The 20,584-nt window shown below is 40.3% G+C and overlaps 1 long non-coding RNA gene across 1 annotated transcript; it reads left to right on the top strand.

Moving 5' to 3' along the window:
- Positions 1-1,392: 1,392 nt before the first annotated feature.
- On the top strand, positions 1,393-20,221 carry LOC123739078 (uncharacterized). Its single transcript, XR_006767613.1, has 3 exons — positions 1,393-1,684; positions 2,642-2,831; positions 20,165-20,221. It is a non-coding gene; the product is annotated as an uncharacterized lncRNA (long non-coding RNA).
- Positions 20,222-20,584: the final 363 nt, after the last annotated feature.

The raw sequence follows: 20,584 nt of genomic DNA, 5'->3' as shown, positions 1-20,584 counted from the left end.
GTGTCCTTCCAGGGGAACGTCCCGGTGGTGTGTCCTTCCAGGGGAACGTCCCCGGTGGTGTGTCCTTCCAGTTGAATCAGTGCCAGTAGCTCTTCTTTAAAGTAATTTCCATGAAAATAACAGACATAAACACACATCTGTGCTACATGGGTGTTGTCAGTTCTCTCATCAATAGCCAGGGGAAAATGCTCAGCCTGACTGAGCCCCTCCAGAACAATCCTATACACGTCATCCGCCAGAGCACAGACACGGCGTCCGGCTGATGTCACAGACAGGGGCACCTGTTTGACAGACGCAATTAGGCTATCCATAGACTTGTCTGTAGCCAATTCCTCCAAAACTGTCACCATGCATTTTTTAAACAGCTCTGCGTCTGTGAAGGGCATGTTGTGTTTGGTTAGAACCCAGGATGCTTTTAGGAAAGCACTTGTGACCTTCTGTTGTTGGATCAGGCCATGAAGGAGGATTCTACTGCCGTGTTTGTAGCTTGTAGTTAATGCTTCAGTGATTCTGCTTCAGGCCTCTGTCTGGGGCGGGAAGGCTACTTTGAAAGTACCATGTTTAGATTCATAATGCCGTCTGAGATTGAATTCTTTGCAAACAAGACACACTCTGGCTTGGCATTGGAGAAATATGGTAAGATGAATGGATCTCTCTGTCCGTTCTTCCCTGAAACTTTGATTTTCATTATCCACCTTTCTTTTGTTACTTTTTGAGAGCGACATGTTCTCTTGCTATCAAGCTCATTGTTCTGAATGAATGTTGACATTAATAAAGTAGTGTAGACTACAGTAGGCTACGTAGACCTGTTTTTCCCCACCAATCAACGCACAGAGAAATAAACAAAAAGTTATAATTGAATAGAGATATTGGTGATTTTATGATTTTATCAGATCTAAATTATTTTATTGTCACTGAATGTACTATCTACTAATCAAATGTTGTAAACATGTTGTTCAATTTGTAGTGTAGGCGTATTAATTGTGCTAATATTATACGCTAATTATGTTCTGGCCCGCCCACTTTAACTCAGAAAAAAATTCTCCCGATGTCACGTCCTGACCATAGAAAGCTGTTATTTTCTATGGGAGAGTAGGTCAGGGCGTGACAGGGGGGTTTTCTAGTTTAGTTTTTCTATGTTGTTTTCTAGTTTTGTATTTCTATGTTGGGTTTTGTTTGGGATGATCTCCAATTAGAGGCAGCTGGTCATCGTTGACTCTAATTGGAGATCATACTTAAGTAGGTGTTTTTCCCACCTGGGTTTGTGGGAGATTGTTTTTGAGTAGTGTATGTTTCACCTCTGCATCACGGTTTGTTGTTTTTTTGTTCTTTAGTTTATGTGTATGTATTGCATAGTTTCACAGTTCAATAAAATATGTGGAACGATAATCACGCTGCACTTTGGTCCGCTCCTCTCTATGACAACCGTGACACCCGAAGCCAAATCTAGTTGACAAACCCTGTTTTATAGTATGTCATGGCCTTTTCTGGCCAACTGCTGTTATGTTTATGATATACTATGGTGTTGTGTCACTAGACTTTGACCAGATATTATTGCATCCAAAGATCAACTGTACCTAGAACATAGATACAGAGCCACTTGTTATCAGGAAGCTGCTCTCTCAGCACAACGGAAAATATCTCAATAACTTGACATGTTCTGGTTGTGAATTCAGGCTACAAGGTAAGAATCTTCCCAGGGATTATTGGAAAGTGTGTAGAGAAATTAAATGTATGGTGTTATTTTAGTATAGTGACTGACAGTAAAACACTCAGATCTAACAGTCCATTTCACCTAGGACAGTTATGTGACAGTTCAATCATACAAAATGGCGCTAACTGGGCGTAGGCAAGTCAAATTCAATAACATATTGTTCATATATTCGTATATTGTGGTTATTTTACAATTTGTATATTTTTATGTATAAGTTGTAAATCGTCTTTTCAAAATATCGTAAAATTTGTTTTCTAAACTACAATGAGCTCCTCTTTCCTGTGTAATTTGGTATGAAACCACTGAACATACTTTTCTTAACATTGTTATTATGAACTGAATTCAGTAACAGCATAATAATATCATACCTGTTGAACAAAGCAACACACTAGAATGAGAGAAATTATTAAAAGAGAAAGTGACTTATTAATATTATGTTATTATTATTATTATTACTATTAGTTCCACTACATGGAGAAAAGGTGAAAAATATCAGTCACGACTACATGTTCATGTGATGCATTAAATCACCTGACTGTTGGGATGTATCTGTTAGTAAATGTTTTATTGCTAAGAGATAATTAATAAAATACAACAATTGACATTCAATAATTAGTTGTCACTGTGTTAATCACAACCAACATGCTGGATCTCTGTTTAGTTGTCACTGTGTTAACCACAACCAACATGCTGGATCTCTGTTTAGTTGGCCCTGTGTTAACCACAACCAACATGCTGGATCTCTGTTTAGTTGTCACTGTGTTAACCAACATGCTGGATCTCTGTTTAGTTGTTACTGTGTTAACCACAACCAACATGCTGGATCTCTGTTTAGTTGTTACTGTGTTAACCACAACCAACATGCTGGATCTCTGTTTAGTTGTCACTGTGTCAACCACAACCAACATGCTGGATCTCTGTTTACAGGGGTCAGTGCTCTAAAATGAGTCTCTCTGGGGAGAGAGAGAGGAGGGGGGCCCTGCCTCTAAAATGAGTCTCTCTGGGGAGAGAGAGGAGGGGGTCCTGCCTCTAAAATGAGTCTCTCTGGGGAGAGAGAGGAGGGGGGCCCTGCCTCTAAAATGCATCTATCTGAGGGACATGACAACAAAGCTAAGAGGTGAGATGACAATGGACTTTGTTTCTTAAACATTATTTCCAACATTTGTTATTTTTAATCGGAAATGATTTCTTACGGGTACCTTCATGTGTCTGTAAAATATTGTTGTTGTAAGATTTTAATTCATAGATTTTTGTGTATTAATTTTTGTTTTGCAAAACGCTACATAGCTGGAATGAAATGTTTGTATCCTGTATATTTCACTGTGATATGTGGTTGTCTCACCAGCACACACACACACACACACACACACACACACACACACACACACACACACACACACACACACACACATCTTTACCAGTATACACACACACATATCTATAGAATTTTAGCATGACACAATCATTTAGTCTACTCTTAATTATTGCCTAATATGTTGGCAGGCATAACTTTATTGTTCTTACTAATTCTGATCGTTGTTACAAGCTGAATTTGGACAATATATCCGTTATATCAACCCACTCTTCACTCCTGTTTAAACCAAAAAGGGTTCTATCTTTCTTAATATACGGAACCACTAAAGTTCTACATAGAACCCTTTATAGGAGGTTAGCCTGTCTGAGTATACAGTATATATAGAATATATATATAGAACCCTTTATAGGAGGTTAGGAAGTGTCTGAGTATACAGTATATATAGAATATATATAGAACCCTTTATAGGAGGTTAGGAAGTGTCTGAGTATACAGTATATATATAATATATATAGAATCCTTTATAGGAGGTTAGGAAGTGTCTGAGTATACAGTATATATATAATATATATATAGAACCCTTTATAGGAGGTTAGGAAGTGTCTGAGTATACAGTATATATAGAATATATATAGAACCCTTTATAGGAGGTTAGGAAGTGTCTGGGTATACAGTATATATATAATATATATAGAACCCTTTATAGGAGGTTAGGAAGTGTCTGAGTATACAGTATATATAGAATATATATAGAACCCTTTATAGGAGGTTAGGAAGTGTCTGAGTATACAGTATATATAGAATATATAGAACCCTTTATAGGAGGTTAGGAAGTGTCTGGGTATACAGTATATATAATATATATATATAACCCTTTATAGGAGGTTAGGAAGTGTCTGAGTATACAGTATATATAGAATATATATAGAACCCTTTATAGGAGGTTAGGAAGTGTCTGAGTATACAGTATATATAGAATATATATAGAACCCTTTATAGGAGGTTAGGAAGTGTCTGAGTATACAGTATATATATAATATATATAGAACCCTTTATAGGAGGTTAGGAAGTGTCTGGGTATACAGTATATATAATATATGTAGAACCCTTTATAGGAGGTTAGCCTGTCTGAGTATACAGTATATATAATATATATATAGAATCCTTTATAGGAGGTTAGGAAGTGTCTGGGTATACAGTATATATAATATATATAGAATCCTTTATAAGGCTCTTTGATCAGAACTCTAGAGGTTCTTCTTCGCTGAATTGATCTTCATTATATCCAAACACACTGGTGGTCAGGGAGGCATTTCTTTGTTTGAACGATGGCCCACGTCAACTCTGGCTGACTTTTTTACAATATGATATATTACAACACATTATAATACAATACATTATAATACAATACATTATAATACAATACAATACATTACTATACAATACAATACATTACAATACAATACAATACATTACAATACAATACATTACATTATAATACAATACATTATAATACAATACATTATAATACAATACATTATAATACAATACATTGTAATACAATACATTGTAATACAATACATTGTAATACAATACATTGTAATACAATAAATAAATCACTTAGGAAGACAGACAACAACTGACTTTTTTTCAATACTATACATTACTATACAATACTATACATTACTATACATTACTATACAATACTATACATTACTATACAATACATTACTATACAATACTATACTATACAATACTATACATTACTATACAATACTATACATTACTATACAATACTATACATTACTACACAATACTATACATTACTACACAATACTATACATTACTACACAATACTATACAATACTATACAACACTATACATTACTACACAATACTATACAATACTATACATTACTATACAATACTATACATTACTATACAATACTATACATTACTATACATTACTATACATTACTATACATTACTATACATTACTATACAATACATTACAATATATTACAATACATTGCAATACCCCCCCATATACCTATAAGAGTAAATTGTCTTCATTGTCAGCACTTCTAAAATCAATCTCAAAATATTGTTTTAAAAAATGAATAATTCAGTTTTTCATAATAATAATAAAAAATGAATATTACTAATGTAACCCACTGTAAAGACTGGGTTTAGTTTATTGTGTGGCACTGCTCATGTCCGCGTTCTGGAACTGTCCCCGTCCCCGTACAGAACTGTCCGCGTCCGGTGCGGCGCCAAGCATATTGTCACGGTTACGCGCAGAGTGGCTGAGGTGATCTTGGAGAATAACGATGGAGTTCGCTACAGTGTTGAGACGTCGAAGTTTATTGTTGAATTTGCTTTTTGCTTTACGGTCAGGGACAGTATGAGTGTCGCCAGATCCTTTTCACTCTCTGTCCTTGTTTCATTTTGTGGTTCACCGGATTCATCATCATCCTCGAGACGAAGTACAGAACAACCTGCTACCTAGCCAAGCTAGTCGGTACAGCTAGGTAAGCTAGCTAGCTACTCTACCAGCAGCATCCTAGTTATCCTGGCTAGTCGATAAAGCTCGGTAAGCAAGCTAGCTACTCTACCAGCAGCATCCTAGTTATCCTAGCTAGTCGGTACAGCTAGGTAAGCTAGCTAGCTACTCTACCAGCAGCATCCTAGTTATCCTAGCTAGTCGGTACAGCTAGGTAAGCTAGCTAGCTACTCTACCAGCAGCATCCTAGTTATCCTAGCTAGTCAGTACAGCTAGGTAAGCTAGCTAGCTACTCTACCAGCAGCATCCTAGTTACCCTAGCTAGTCGGTACAGCTAGGTAAGCTAGCTAGCTACTCTACCAGCAGCATCCTAGTTATCCTAGCTAGTCAATACAGCTCGGTAAGCTAGCTAGCTTCTCTACCAGCAGCATCCTAGTTATCCTAGCTAGTCGATACAGCTCGGTAAGCTAGCAAGCTACTCTACCAGCAGCTTCCTAGTTATCCTAGCTAGTCAATACAGCTCGGTAAGCTAGCTAGCTACTCTACAAGCAGCATCCTAGTTATCCTAGCTAGTCGATACAGCTAGGTAAGCTAGCTAGCTACTCTACCAGCAGCATCCTAGTTATCCTAGCTATCCCAGCTAGTCGGTACAGCTACGTAAGCTAGCTAGCTACTCTACCAGCAGCATCCTAGTTCTCCTAGCTAGTCGGTACAGCTAGGTAAGGTAGCTAGCTACTCTACCAGCAGCATCCTAGTTATCCTAGCTAGTCGGTACAGCGAGGTAAGCTAGCTAGCTACTCTACCAGCAGCATCCTAGTTAACCTAGCTAGTCGGTACAGCTAGGTAAGCTAGCTAGCTACTCTACCAGCAGCATCCTAGTTATCCTAGCTAGTCGGTACAGCTCGGTAAGCTAGCTAGCTACTCTACCAGCAGCATCCTAGTTATCCTAGCTAGTCGGTACAGCTAGGTAAGCTAGCTAGCTACTCTACCAGCAGCATCTTAGTTATCCTAGCTAACACTACATCATCACCGGCTGCCTGTACTTCTTGTGGACCGTTGGAGCTCCCCAGTTATTTCTTCCACCTGTTAAATCCCGTGGAGGGCTTCTCCCTCTCTCGTTGATGGATGCTGTAATGCGTTGCGTGCTGGTGGCAGGGAAGTCAGGCGCAGGAGAATGAACTTGGTAAAAATGGAGCTGTTTAATAAACATCAAAACCTCGGAAAACCAAAGTATACAAAATAACAAATAGAGGGTGCAAAACCCGTCCCACACCAGAATAACAATAAACACCTACATACAACAAACAATCTCCGACAGGGACATGAGGGGAAACAGAGGGTTAAATACACAACATGTCATTGATGGGATTGGAACCAGGTGTGTAGGAAGACAAGACAAAACCAATGGAAAATGAAAAATGGATCAGTGATGGCTAGAAGGTCGGTAGTGTCGATCGCCGAACACCGCCCGAACAAGGAGAGGGACCGACTTCGGCAGAAGTTACCTCTGTCCGATTCTCCTCTCTTCACTAGATGGACTGTAACTTTAGTGTTTAACCCCTCTGTGTCCAAGGACCGAACTTTTGAATATTATTTTCGGGCGCCTCAAGTAGGCTGGACACATGACATTTTTAACAATGTTTTTTTTCTGATGAAAACTAGTTCATTGCATCCTCCATGGAGCTCAGTTTCATAATATTACGTTATGTTATGAAGTAATCGCTAAAAAACAGACCTTATTTTAGGTCATTTTTCAGCTTTTCTAGTTGAATTGAGCACCGTGACGCCAACTCACCTTCTGAACATTCTATTCCCAGCTCATTGTTCTGCGTTAAAATGGCAGCTTCTCTATTGTTATCAATGAGACCTGTCGGCAATAACCGTGAACGCCGACCTCGGGTAAATTACTATTAACCTTGTAGGCTGACCTCAATTATTATTATTATTATTATTATTATTATCAGGTAACTTATTATTATTAACAGGGTTCTGGCTACTTTGTGAGTGTTATCCCTGTTCGCTTGGGTACATATTGTGGTGGCCCACAGTCCTAAACGTTAACCATTTTCTGGTCATGGTTAACCATATTTGTTTTCAGAAAAAGGTATACCACCTAAACAAAACGCATGTCCCTGTCCTCTTTGTCAGATGTGGCCGATTTAAACATCCAGAATACATTTTTTAATTAAGAAATAACACTTTTTTTGATGACTTGTTGTTTCTAAATGGCTGCTGGGTAATTTGATATGCATTGTACTAAATAGCAATTTGATTATTTTGTTATTCAAAACCTGTCTAAGCATTTTGCTGTTTTTGTTTTCTTATTTTATTATATATTATTGCAAGGCAGAACACTTGATAAACAAGCCACATTCGTTTTATTTTTTCAATGTGGTTTGAACTGGGGCGGCAGGTAGCCTAGTGTTTAGAGTGTTGGACTAGTAACCAAAAGGTTGCAAGATTGAATCCCCGAGCTGATGAGGTAAAAATCTGTCATTCTGCCCCTGAACAAAGCAGCTAACCCACTGTTCCTAGGCTGTCATTGAAAATAAGTATTTGTTCTTAACTAACTTGCCTAGTTATATAAAGGTAAAATATATATTTTTAAACTGGGTGACCTAGTAACCTCTATGTGAAAGTCCAGCAAATGAGGTTTGAGATCTAAGGAATTAAGAAGAATAATACACTTTATTTCTCAACTGCCTCACCAATGTCTTGTCGTGTCTTTGGCTATGCCGGATTAAGTGATATGACAGGCTAACTTATAAAATGATTTCTCTGTAATTAATATTACCTGACTAAGCTAATCATGTAAATGTAATTAACTAGAAAGTCGGGGCACCACGGAAGAACGCTTATAGAGCCGTTATCTTCCGAATAAACTCTTAAAATACTTAGTAATATTTTACATCGATAGCAGTCAATATTAACCCTTACCTTATTTTCAGTCTCATAATGAAAGTTGTAAATTCTTGGCTATCTTCACGAACCCTGGCTAACAAGTTGAATCAGCAATACAACATTGGGTTTAATTATTTATTTACTAAATACCTAAACTAATCACACAGAATTACAAATACACAGAATACAAATGATGTCATACAGAAAACATTCCTGGTGGACGGAACCTGTATGATGGCTGGTTACACAAAGGAAAGGGGGGTTGGGCTTGAATGAAAGAGCAGGAAGATTTAGGAACAGAGAAACAGCAGCTATGCTATCGTAAATACATTATCTTATGCATTCTAAATTACCGCCCATTTGGAAAAGGAAAATGCAATAAATATTTACTCTGAGCTGCGCTCGGTAGGTTGGTCGTAGATGTTGGCCGGGTTGGCCAACAGATCTTCCTGTCCTCGGAAGAATGTCTCTGGTGGTAAATTGGATACGTGGTGGTATCTTCATCTGTTTGTTAGACTGGATGCGTCGTCCGTCCTTTCCTAGCCCACGTCTACAGCGGCTGCTGCTAACTCAACGGCTAGGAAGTATCACTTTTGTAGTGAATAAGCTCAAAGTTCATACCATTCGCTACCAAAGCTCACGCCGAGGTTGGCTTAGTTCTGTACTTGACGTGTGTCCTTCTAACGTAGAGGCTGCAGACCTCACGTACTGGAACATGAGGCTATCTTTTCGTCAAAGGCTTATATAGTGGAGAGGGGGGAAGGATGTGTTTCATCGTTTATAACCCCTGTCTCTTCACAGGGTGGGCCACTGATCAAGCAGGGCACTTTCCTTATGAAAACCCAATTCTCTCATTTGGAAGCTAAAATTACATTTAATCTCTTAACAAACTATTTCAATATCAAACATTTCAATTGCATAACAATTCCATGTGACTCTGATAACTAGAGGGTGTATACTTTCCCCAGGTACAGTCATAATGTCTCAGATGACAACCGAACTGACATCCATACTCATTACATTCCAAAGCATATTTCCAACTGGTTTTATTACCAAAATATGGTTCCTTTCCCCATTTGTTTGATGTTCCCAGACTCTCTATATTTAACAGGACGCAGTCCTTCAGGACAGCAGTCCTTCAGTAGGGTCAGAAAGAGAGGGGAAGGGAGAAAGGTATTTATGGGGGGGGGTCATAAACCTTACCCACAGGCCAACGTCATGACAGGCTTCTGTGCATAGGGTCTCACCGCATATCTCACATACCCAGGTTTTACATAAGATGGGAGAACCAGTTCACCAAACGACAGTAAAACCTTCCGTCTATCATTCAATTTAATGGACGTGCGTATACCTGGAATGTTTTCCCTAAACCACCCAGCCTCTATGTCCAACGCAACACCAGAGATGACACTTTTAACCGGTGCCCTACTCTGAAAGTCATAGCCTTCCACATTGTACGTCCACATCTTGTTGAGTCACAGAGCTTCTCCTTTTGTGCAGTTGACACACGAAATCAGCATCATACCGCTCCTGGTCACTCGAACCGATTCCACTTTACCCAATTCATCCTTCACCATCTTTGAGACCTCTAACGGGTCACCCAAAAAAACATCCTTGCTGATGATTCCCACTCCAACCATAAACTGCTGTTCATTACCAACTTTAGCCCCTTTCACTCCACTGTTCTTCACCATCGTCCACTCAGTCTCACCAACTGTACAGAGTCACTGTTCTTCACCATCATCCACTCAGTCTCACCAACTGTACAGAGTCACTGTTCTTCACCATCATCCACTCAGTCTCACCAACTGTACAGAGTCACTGTTCTTCACCATCATCCACTCAGTCTCACCAACTGTACAGAGTCACTGTTCTTCACCATCATCCACTCAGTCTCACCAACTGTACAGAGTCACTGTTCTTCACCATCGTCCACTCAGTCTCAACAACTGTACAGAGTCACTGTTCTTCACCATCGTCCACTCAGTCTCACCAACTGTACAGAGTCACTGTTCTTCACCATCGTCCACTCAGTCTCACCAACTGTACAGAGTCACTGTTCTTCACCATCATCCACTCAGTCTCACCAACTGTACAGAGTCACTGTTCTTCACCATCGTCCACTCAGTCTCACCAACTGTACAGAGTCACTGTTCTTCACCATCGTCCACTCAGTCTCACCAACTGTACAGAGTCACTGTTCTTCACCATCATCCACTCAGTCTCACCAACTGTACAGAGTCACTGTTCTTCACCATCGTCCACTCAGTCTCAACAACTGTACAGAGTCACTGTTCTTCACCATCGTCCACTCAGTCTCACCAACTGTACAGAGTCACTGTTCTTCACCATCGTCCACTCAGTCTCACCAACTGTACAGAGTCACTGTTCTTCACCATCATCCACTCAGTCTCACCAACTGTACAGAGTCACTGTTCTTCACCCTCGTCCACTCAGTCTGCACAACTGTACTCACACCAATAGAATCCCACAATGCTTCCTCCATTGCTCCTCCAGTGATCCCCTGGACTCCCTGCTCTTTGCTGTGAAAGATGAGAGTTTGTGTTCTCGAAGTAGCATCTATATTGTTCTCATTCCAGTACAGTTGCTGCTTCACCAACTTTTGAATAAAAAATAGTGAAAATGTTGTCCATATCGCCCAGCCCTACCTAGCCTAGCTAGACTAAAGAGCCTCCTGACTAACGTTGGCTAGCATGCATAACTTCTGGTGAATGAAGCTTACTTGTGTTCCCCGGGCTTTTAAAAGAGATTTTGTGACAATTAGCTTAGGAACTGTGTGTCACAGCATCACAATGTGAAATGCGATTGGTCGACAGTCTCTTGGACGGGCATTATACGTTTTGACATTTTCTGGAAAAGTTTTTCTTTGGAAACTTTTGTTTACTAGCCTGCCTATTGAATTTGGAATGCGCTGTAGTGCTCATCTCTGAAACTCACTTAGATAATTCCTTTGATGTAGCAATACAGGAATATAACAACTACAGAAAAGACAGGAATGCCTATGGGGGAGGTGTTGCTGTATACAGTGCATTCGGAAAGTATTCAGACCCCTCTGTCAGGTTGGATGGGGAACGTCACTGCACAGCTATTTTCAGGTTTCTCCAGAGATGTTAGATCAGGTTCCAGTCCGGGCTCTGGCTGGGCCACTAAAGGATATAGAGACTTATCCCGAAGCCACTCCTGCGTTGTCTTTGCTGTGTGCTTAAGATCGTTGTCCTGTTGGACGGTGAACCTTCACCCCAGTCTGAGGTCTTGAGCACTCTGGAGCAGGTCTTTCATCAAGGATCTCTCTGCACTTTGCTCCGTTAATATTTCCCTGGATCCTGACTAGTCTCCCAGTCCCTGCTGCTGAAAAACATCCTCACAGCATGATGCTGCCACCACCATGCTTCACCGTAGGGGATGGTGCCAGGTTTCCTCCAGACGTGATGCTTGGCATTCAGGCCAAAGAGTTCAATCTTTGTTTCATCAAGACAGAGAATCTAGTTTCTCATAGTCTTAGAGTCTTAAGGTGCCTTTGTCAAACTCCAAGCAGGCTATCATGTCAAATCAAATGTATTTATATAGCCCTTCGTACATCAGCTGATATCTCAAAGTGCTGTACAGAAACCCAGCCTAAAACCCCAAACAGCAAGCAATGCATGTGAAAGAAGCACGGCGGCTAGGAAAAACTCCCTAGGAAAAACTCCCTAGAAAGGCCAAAAACCTAGGAAGAAACCTAGAGAGGAACCAGGCTATGAGGGGTGGCCAGTCCTCTTCTGGCTGTGCCGGGTGGATATTATAACAGAACATGGTCAAGATGTTAAAATGTTCATAAATGACCAGCATGGTCAAATAATAATAATCATAGTAGTTGTCGAGTGTGCAACAAGCACGTCCGTGAACAGGTCAGGGTTCCATAGCCGCAGGCAGAACAGTTGAAACTGGAGCAGCAGCACGGCCAGGTGGACTGGGGACAGCAAGGAGTCATCATGCCAGGTAGTCCTGAGGCATGGTCCTAGGGCTCAGGTCCTCCGAGAGAAAGAAAGAAAGAGAGAAAGAGAGAATTAGAGAGAGCATATTTAAATTCACACAGGACACCGGATAAGACGAGAAATACTCCAGATGTAACAGACTGACCCCTAGCCCCCGACACATAAACTACTGCAGCATAAATACTGGAGGCTGAGACGGAGGGATCAGAAGACACTGTGGCCCCATCCGATGATACCCCAGACAGGGCCAAACAGGCAGGATATAACTCCACCCACTTTGCCAAAGCACAGCCCCCACACCACTAGAGGGATGTCTCCAACCACCAACTTACCGTCCTAAGACAAGGCCGAGTATAGCCCACAAAGATCTCCGCCACGGCACAACCCAAGGGGGGGGGGGCGCCAACCCAGACAGGAAGACCACGTCAGTGACTCAACCCACTCAAGTGACGCACCCCTCCCATGGACGGCATGGAAGAACACCAGTAAGCCAGTGACTCAGCCCCTGTAATAGGGTTAGAGGCAGAGAATCCCAGTGGAGAGAGGGGAATCGGCAAGGCAGAGACCGCAAGGGCAGTTCGTTGCTCCAGCCTTTCCGTTCACCTTCACACTCCTGGGCCAGACTATACTTAATCATCGGACCTACTGAAGAGATAAGTCTTCAGTAAAGACTTAAAGGTTGAGACTGAGTCTGCGTCTCTCATATGGGTAGGCAGACCATTCCATAAAAATGGAGCTCTATAGGAGAAAGCCCTACCTCCAGCCGTTTGCTTAGAAATTCTAGGGACAATTAGGGAGGCCTGCGTCTTGTGACCGTAGCGTACGTGTAGGTATGTACGGCAGGACCAAATCGGAAAGATAGGTAGGAGCAAGCCCATGTAATGCTTTGTAGGTTAGCAGTAAAACCTTGAAATCAGCCCTTGCCTTAACCTCTCTAGGGTCGGCGGGACGAAATCGTCCCACCTACGTAACAGCCAGTGGAATCCTGTTGCGCGTTATTCAAATACCGTAGAAATGCTATTACTTCAATTTCTCAAACATATGACTATTTTACACCATTTTAAAGACAAAACTCTCGTTAATCTAACCACACTGTCCGATTTCAAAAAGGCTTTACAACGAAAGCAAAACATTAGATTATGTCAGCAGAGTACCCAGCCAGAAATAATCAGACACCCATTTTTCAAGCTAGCATATAATGTCACATAAACCCAAACCACAGCTAAATGCAGCACTAAACTTGGATGATCTTCATCAGATGACACACCTAGGACATTATGTTATACAATACATGCATGTTTTGTTCAATCAAGTTCATATTTATATCAAAAACCAGCTTTTCACATTAGCATGTGACGTTCAGAACTAGCATACCCATGCAAACTTCCGGTGAATTTACTAAACATTTACTATATTACTCACGATAAATGTTCACAAAAAGCATAACAATTATTTTAAGAATTATAGATACAGAACTCCTCTGCACTCAATATGTCCGATTTTAAAATAGATTTTTGGTGAAAGCACATTTTGCAATATTCTAAGTAGATAGCCCGGCATCACAGGGCTAGCTATTTAGACACCCAGCAAGTTTAGCACTCACCAAAGTCAGATTTACTATAAGAAAAATGTTGTTACCTTTGGTGTTCTTCGTCAGAATGCACTCCCAGGACTTCTACTTCAATAACAAATGTTGGTTTGGTCCCAAATAATCCATAGTTATATCCAAATAGCAGCGTTTTGTTTGTGCGTTCAAGACACTATCCGAAAGGGTAAATAAGGGTTACGCCGCACGATGCATTTCGTGACAAAAAATGTCAAAATATTCCATTACCGTACTTCGAAGCATGTCAACCGCTGTTTAAAATCAATTTTTATGCCATTTTTCTCGTAAAAAAGCGATAATATTCTGACCGGGAATCTGTGTTTAGGTTCAAAGACGATAGAAAATAAAAACATGGGGTCGACTCGTGCACGCGCCTCAGCCCATTGTCCTCTGATAGAGCACTTGCCAAAAGCGCTAATGTGTTTCAGCCTGGGGCTGGAATTACATCATTCAGCTTTTTCCCGCCTTCTGAGAGCCTATGGGAGCCGTAGGAAGTGTCACGTTACAGCAAAGATCCTCAGTCTTCAATAAACAGAGTCAAGAAGCTCAAGGAATGGTCAGACAGGCCACTTCCTGTAAGGAATCTTCTCAGGTTTTTGCCTGCCATATGAGTTCTGTTATACTCACAGACACCATTCAAACAGTTTTAGAAACTTTAGGGTGTTTTCTATCCAAAGCCAATAATTATATGCATATTCTAGTTACTGGGCAGGAGTAGTAACCAGATTAAATCGGGTACGTTTTTTATCCGGCCGTGCAAATACTGCCCCCTATCCCCAACAGGTTAACAGGAAGCCAGTGTAGGGAGGCTAGCACTGGAGTAATATGATAAAAATGTTGGGTTTAGTCAGGATTCTAGCAGCCGTATTCAGCACTAACTGAAGTTTATTTAGTGCTTTATCCGGGTAGCCGGAAAGTAGAGCATTGCAGTAATCCAACCTAGAAGTAACAAAAGCATGGATTAATTTTTCTGCATCATTTTTGGACAGAACATTTCTGATTTTTACAATGTTACATAAATGGAAAGAAGCTGTCCTTGAAACAGTCTTGATATGTTCGTCAAAAGAGAGATCAGGGTCCAGAGTAACGCCGAGGTCCTTCACAGTTTTATTTGAGACGACTGTACAACCATCAAGATTAATTGTCAGATTCAACAGAAGATCTCTTTGTTTCTTGGGACCTAGAACAAGCATCTCTGTTTTGTCCGAGTTTAAAAGTAGAAAGTTTGCAGCCATCCACTTCCTTATGTCTGAAACACAGGCTTTCAGCGAGGACAATTTTGGGGCTTCACCATGTTTCATCGAAATGTACAGCTGTGTGTCATCCGCATAGTAGTGAAAGTTAACATTATGTTTTCGAATGACATCCCCAAGAGGTAAAATATATAGTGAAAACAATAGTGGTCCTAAAACGGAACCTTGAGGAACACCGAAATGTACAGTTGATTTGTCAGAGGACAAACCATCCACAGAGACAAACTGATATCTTTCCGACAGATAAGATCTAAACCAGGCCAGAACTTGTCCATGTAGACCAATTTGGGTTTCCAATCTCTCCAAAAGAATGTGGTGATCAATGGTATCAAAAGCAGCACTAAGGTCTAGGAGCACGAGGACTGATGCAGAGCCTCGGTCTGACGCCATTAAAAGGTAATTTACCACCTTCACAGGTGCCGTCTCAGTGGTATGATGGGGTCTAAAACCAGACTGAAGCATTTCGTATACATTGTTTGTCTTCAGGAAGGCAGTGAGTTGCTGCACAACAGCTTTTTCAAAATTTTTTGAGAGGAATGGGAGATTCGATATAGGCCGATAGTCTTTTATATTTTCTGGGTCAAGGTTTGGATTTTTTCAAGAGAGGCTTTATTACTTTATTACAAGATAAAGCAAAGCAGTGCAACAGAAACAACAACACAGAGTTACACATGGAATAAACAAGCGTACAGTCAATAACACAATAGAAAAAAGGAAAGTCTATATACAGTGTGTGCAAATGGCATGAGGAGGTAAGGCAATAAATAGGCCATAGTAGCAGAGTAATTACAATTTAGCAGCTTAACACTGGAGGGATAGATGAGCAGATGATGATGAGCAGATGAAGGTGTGTAAGTAGTGATACTGGTGTACAAAAGAGCAAGAAAGTAAATAAAACAATATGGGGATGAGGTAGGTAGATTGGCTGGGCTATTTACTGATGGACTATGTACAGCTGCAGCGATCGGTAAGCTGCTCAGATAGCTGATGTTTAAAGTTAGTGAGGGAAATGTAAGTCTCCAGCTTCAGCGATTTTTGCAATTCGTTCCAGTCACTGGCAGCAGAGAACTGGAAGGAAAGGCGGCCAAAGGAGGTGTTGGCTTTGGGGATGACCAGTGAGATGTACCTGCTGATATAAATCAAACAATTATATGCATATTCTAGTTTCTGGGCAGGAGTAATAAACAGATTAAATCGGGTACGTTTTTTTATCCGGCCGTGAAAATACTGCCCCCTATCCATAAAAGGTTAAGCAGGTGATTCAAGCGAGCCTTACAATTATAATCCATATTTAACTTCTCTAGGGTAGGGGGCAGTATTTTCACGGCCGGATGAAAAATGTACCCAAATTAAACGGCCTACTACTCGGGCCCAGGAACTAGAATATGCATATTATTAGATTTGGATAGAAAACACTCTGAAGTTTCTAAAACTGTTTGAATGATGTCTGTGACTATAACAGAACTCATATGGCAGGCAAAAACCTGAGAGAAATCCAACCAGGAAGTGTCATTGCCTATCTAACAACCAGTGACTTCAAGTTCATTTTGCACTTCCTAAGGCTTCCACTAGATGTCAACAGTCTTTAGAACCTTCTTTCAGCCTTTTGCAGTGAACAGAGAGCGAACAAGAAGGCTGGGAAGTTGGTGACTCAGGGAAGGACATGGGTTTGTGACGCGCGTTCACGTGAGGAGGTAGCTGTTCCAAAACGTTTTTCAAGACATTGCAATCGTCCGGTTGGAATATTATTGAGTTTTAAGTTTTAAGTTAAAATGGCCCTAAAGATTGATGCTATACAACGTTTGACATGTTTGAACGACCGTAAATCTAACTTTTTAAAAAACTTTTCGTCGTGAAACTTTCGGGTGCTTTCTACATTTGGAGTAGCTTACTGAACGCGCAAACAACAAGGAGATATTTGAACATAAATTATGGACTTTATCGAACAAAACAACATTTATTGTGAACCTGGGATTCCTGGAAGTGCCTTCTGATGAAGATTATCAAAGGTAAGTGAATATTTCTAATGCTATTTATGATTTTAGATGACTCCAAAATGGCGGGTATCTGTATTGCCTGATGAGCGCCGTACTCAGATTATTGCAAAGTGTGCTTTCCCCGTGAAGTTATTTTGAAATCTGTCACAGCGGTTGCATTCAGGAGATGTTAATCTATAATTCTTTGAATAACAATTTAATATTTTATCAACGTTTATGATGAGTATTTTTGTAAATTGTTGTGCTGATTCACCGACAGTATTGAAGGCACTATATTTTCTGAACATCACGCACATAAAATGCTGTTTTTGGATATAAATATCAACTTGATCGAACAAGTAATGCATGTATTGTGTAACATGATGTCCTTGGAGTGTCATCTAATGAAGATTATCAAAGGTTAGTGCATAATTTTAGCTGGTTTTCTGGTTTTTGTGACGCCTGTCCTTGCTAGGAAAATGGCTGTGTGGTTATTCTTGTGTTGTACCTGTCCTAACATAATCTAACTTTATGCTTTCGCCATAAAGCCTTTTTGAAATCGGACAATGTGGTTACATTAAGGAGAAGTGTACCTTTTAAAATGGTGTAAAATATGTTATGTTTGAGAACTTTGAATTATGACATTTTGTGGTTTTTGAATTTGGCGCTCTGATTTTTCACTGGCTGTTGAATCGTGTGTCCCGTGGGTGAAACGATAGCGTCCCACCTGCCCGAGAGAGGTTAATGTGAAATGCACTTGTGTTGCATAAGCAACCTGTAAATGGAGGCTATTTTTGCTGTCAGCCTATGAGAACTCCCCTGAGTTTCTCCCACGGTGGTGAATTAGTAAATAGACACAGAACTTAATGTGAGTTTCGTTCAGTAGCACTCCTGATCTTGCGCTGATTGTGAGCTGTAATATTCAGAATACATTGTGAAAAACTAAAATCTTCGCTCACCATTTTTGCTCCAGGCAGATATACTACATCCATAACTAGTGGTTTCCTCATTACCAGATATACTACATTCATAACTAGTGGTTTCCTCATTACCAGATATACTACATCCATAACTAGTGGCTTCCTCATTAGCAGATATACTACATCCATAACTAGTGGTTTCCTCATTAGCAGGGAGGTGTTTCTGTAATCAAATTGTGTGTGCTTTGCCCTCACGCTGCAATTTTAGCTAACACAGAAAGGGTCCTATATTGGAGACCAAAAGTCATCTGGCACACTGCTTAGAGTTACAACAACTTTAATAACTTATTTCTAGTTACTACTAATGTGAAAACAAGACAAAATATGATTGTTGTTGCTAAGTTGACTATCTTAATTGTCAAATAATTTAACCTGTTGGGGCTAGGGGGCAGTATTTGCACGGCCGGATAAAAAATGTACCCGATTTAAACTGGTTACTACTCTTGCCCAGAAACGAGAATATGCATATAATTAGTAGATTTGGATAGAAAACACTCTAAAGTTTCTAAAACTGTTTGAATGGTGTCTGTGAGTATAACAGAACTCATATGGCAGGCCAAAACCTGAGAAGATTCCATACAGGAAGTGCCCTGTCTGACAATTTGTTGTCCTTCTGTTTCATCTCTATCAACAATACAGCATCTGTGGTGTAACGTGACACTTTCAAAGGCTCCCATTGGCTCTCTAAAGCCGCCAGAATGTAGAATGGGGTGTCTGCTGTCTCTGGGCAGAGAACAGCAGCAGAGTTTGTGAGTGGTCAGCCTGGGGACAGTGAGACTGAGATGCGCGTTCACGAGACTACTCCATTTTTTTCTTTCAGCCTTTGAATGAATACAATGTTGCCCGGTTGGAATATTAGCGCTATTTTACGAGAAAAATAGCATAAAAAATGATTTTAAACAGCGTTTGACATGCTTCTAAGTACGGTAATGGAATATTTTTAAATTCTTTGTCACGAAATGCGCTCACTCGTCACCCTTCGGATAGTGACCTGAACGCACGAACAAAACGGAGCTATTTGAACATAACTATGGATTATTTTGAACCAAAACAACATTTGTGGTTGAAGTAGAAGTCCTGGGAGTGCATTCTGTTGAAGAACAGCAAAGGTAATCCAATTTTTCTTATAGTAAATCTGAGTTTAGTGAGACCCAAACTTGGTGGGTGTCAAAATAGCTAGCTGTGATGGCCGAGCTATGTACTCAGAATATTGCAAAATGTGCTTTCGCCGATAAGCTATTTTAAAATCTCACACCGCGATTGCATAAAGGAGTTCTGTATCTATAAATCTGAAAATAATTTATGTATTTTGTGAACGTTTATCATGAGTAATTTAGTACATTCACCGGAAGTTTGCGGGGGGTATGCTAGTTCTGAACGTCACATGCTAATGTAGAAAGCTGGTTTTTGATATAAATATGAACTTGATTGAACAAAACATGCATGTATTGTATAACATAATGTCCTAGGAGTGTCATCTGATGAAGATCATCAAAGGTTAGTGCTGCATTTAGCTGTGGTTTTGTTTTTTGTGACATATATGCTTGCTTTGAAAATGGCTGTGTGATTATTTTTGGCAGGGTACTCTCCTGACATAAGCTAATGTTTTGCTTTCGCTGTAAAGCCTTTTTGAAATCGGACAATGTGGTTAGATTAACAAGAGTCTTGTCTTTAAAATGGTGTAAAATAGTCATGTGTTTGAGAAATTGAAGTTGTAGCATTTTTGAGGTATTTGTATTTCGCGCCACGCGATTCCACTGGCTGTTGACTAGGGTGGGACGCTAGCCCATAGAAGTTAACAGATGTTAATTGTTGTAAAACTTCATGGGTATGATCTGGGCGTCACCTTTTACCTAAAATAAACAATGGATTTCTGCTGTTGTGGGCCTTTAACCATCTGTCTGACTTTGTTGTTCACACAGGAGAGATACGGGACCGTTGTGAATCCTCTGGGGAGCCTCAACAACCTCATGATGCTGACAAAGCAGAGAAGAGTCTCTCCAGATCAGAACACCTCAAGAAACACCAGCAGAGACCCACAAGGAAGAAATCTCACTGCTGCTCTGACTGTGGGAAGAGATTCACCTTATCAGGCATTAAAATTCATAAGAAAATCCACACAGGAGAGAAATCTTATAGCTGTGATCAATGTGGGAAAAGTTTTACTGTCTCTACCAGTCTGAATAAACACCAGAGAACACACACAAGAGAGAAATCTTATAGCTGTGGTCAATGTGGGAAAAGTTTTGGTCAATCTGGCCATCTGACAGTGCACCAGAGAATACACACAGGAGAGAAACCTTATAGCTGTACTCAATGTGGGAAGAGTTTTGCTAGATCTT

Source organism: Salmo salar, unplaced genomic scaffold (genome assembly GCF_905237065.1).
Source record: "Salmo salar unplaced genomic scaffold, Ssal_v3.1, whole genome shotgun sequence".
Classification (NCBI taxonomy): Eukaryota; Metazoa; Chordata; class Actinopteri; order Salmoniformes; family Salmonidae; genus Salmo; species Salmo salar.
Note: the sequence above shows the minus strand (reverse complement) of the source record. Positions and strands in the feature narration are given on the sequence as shown.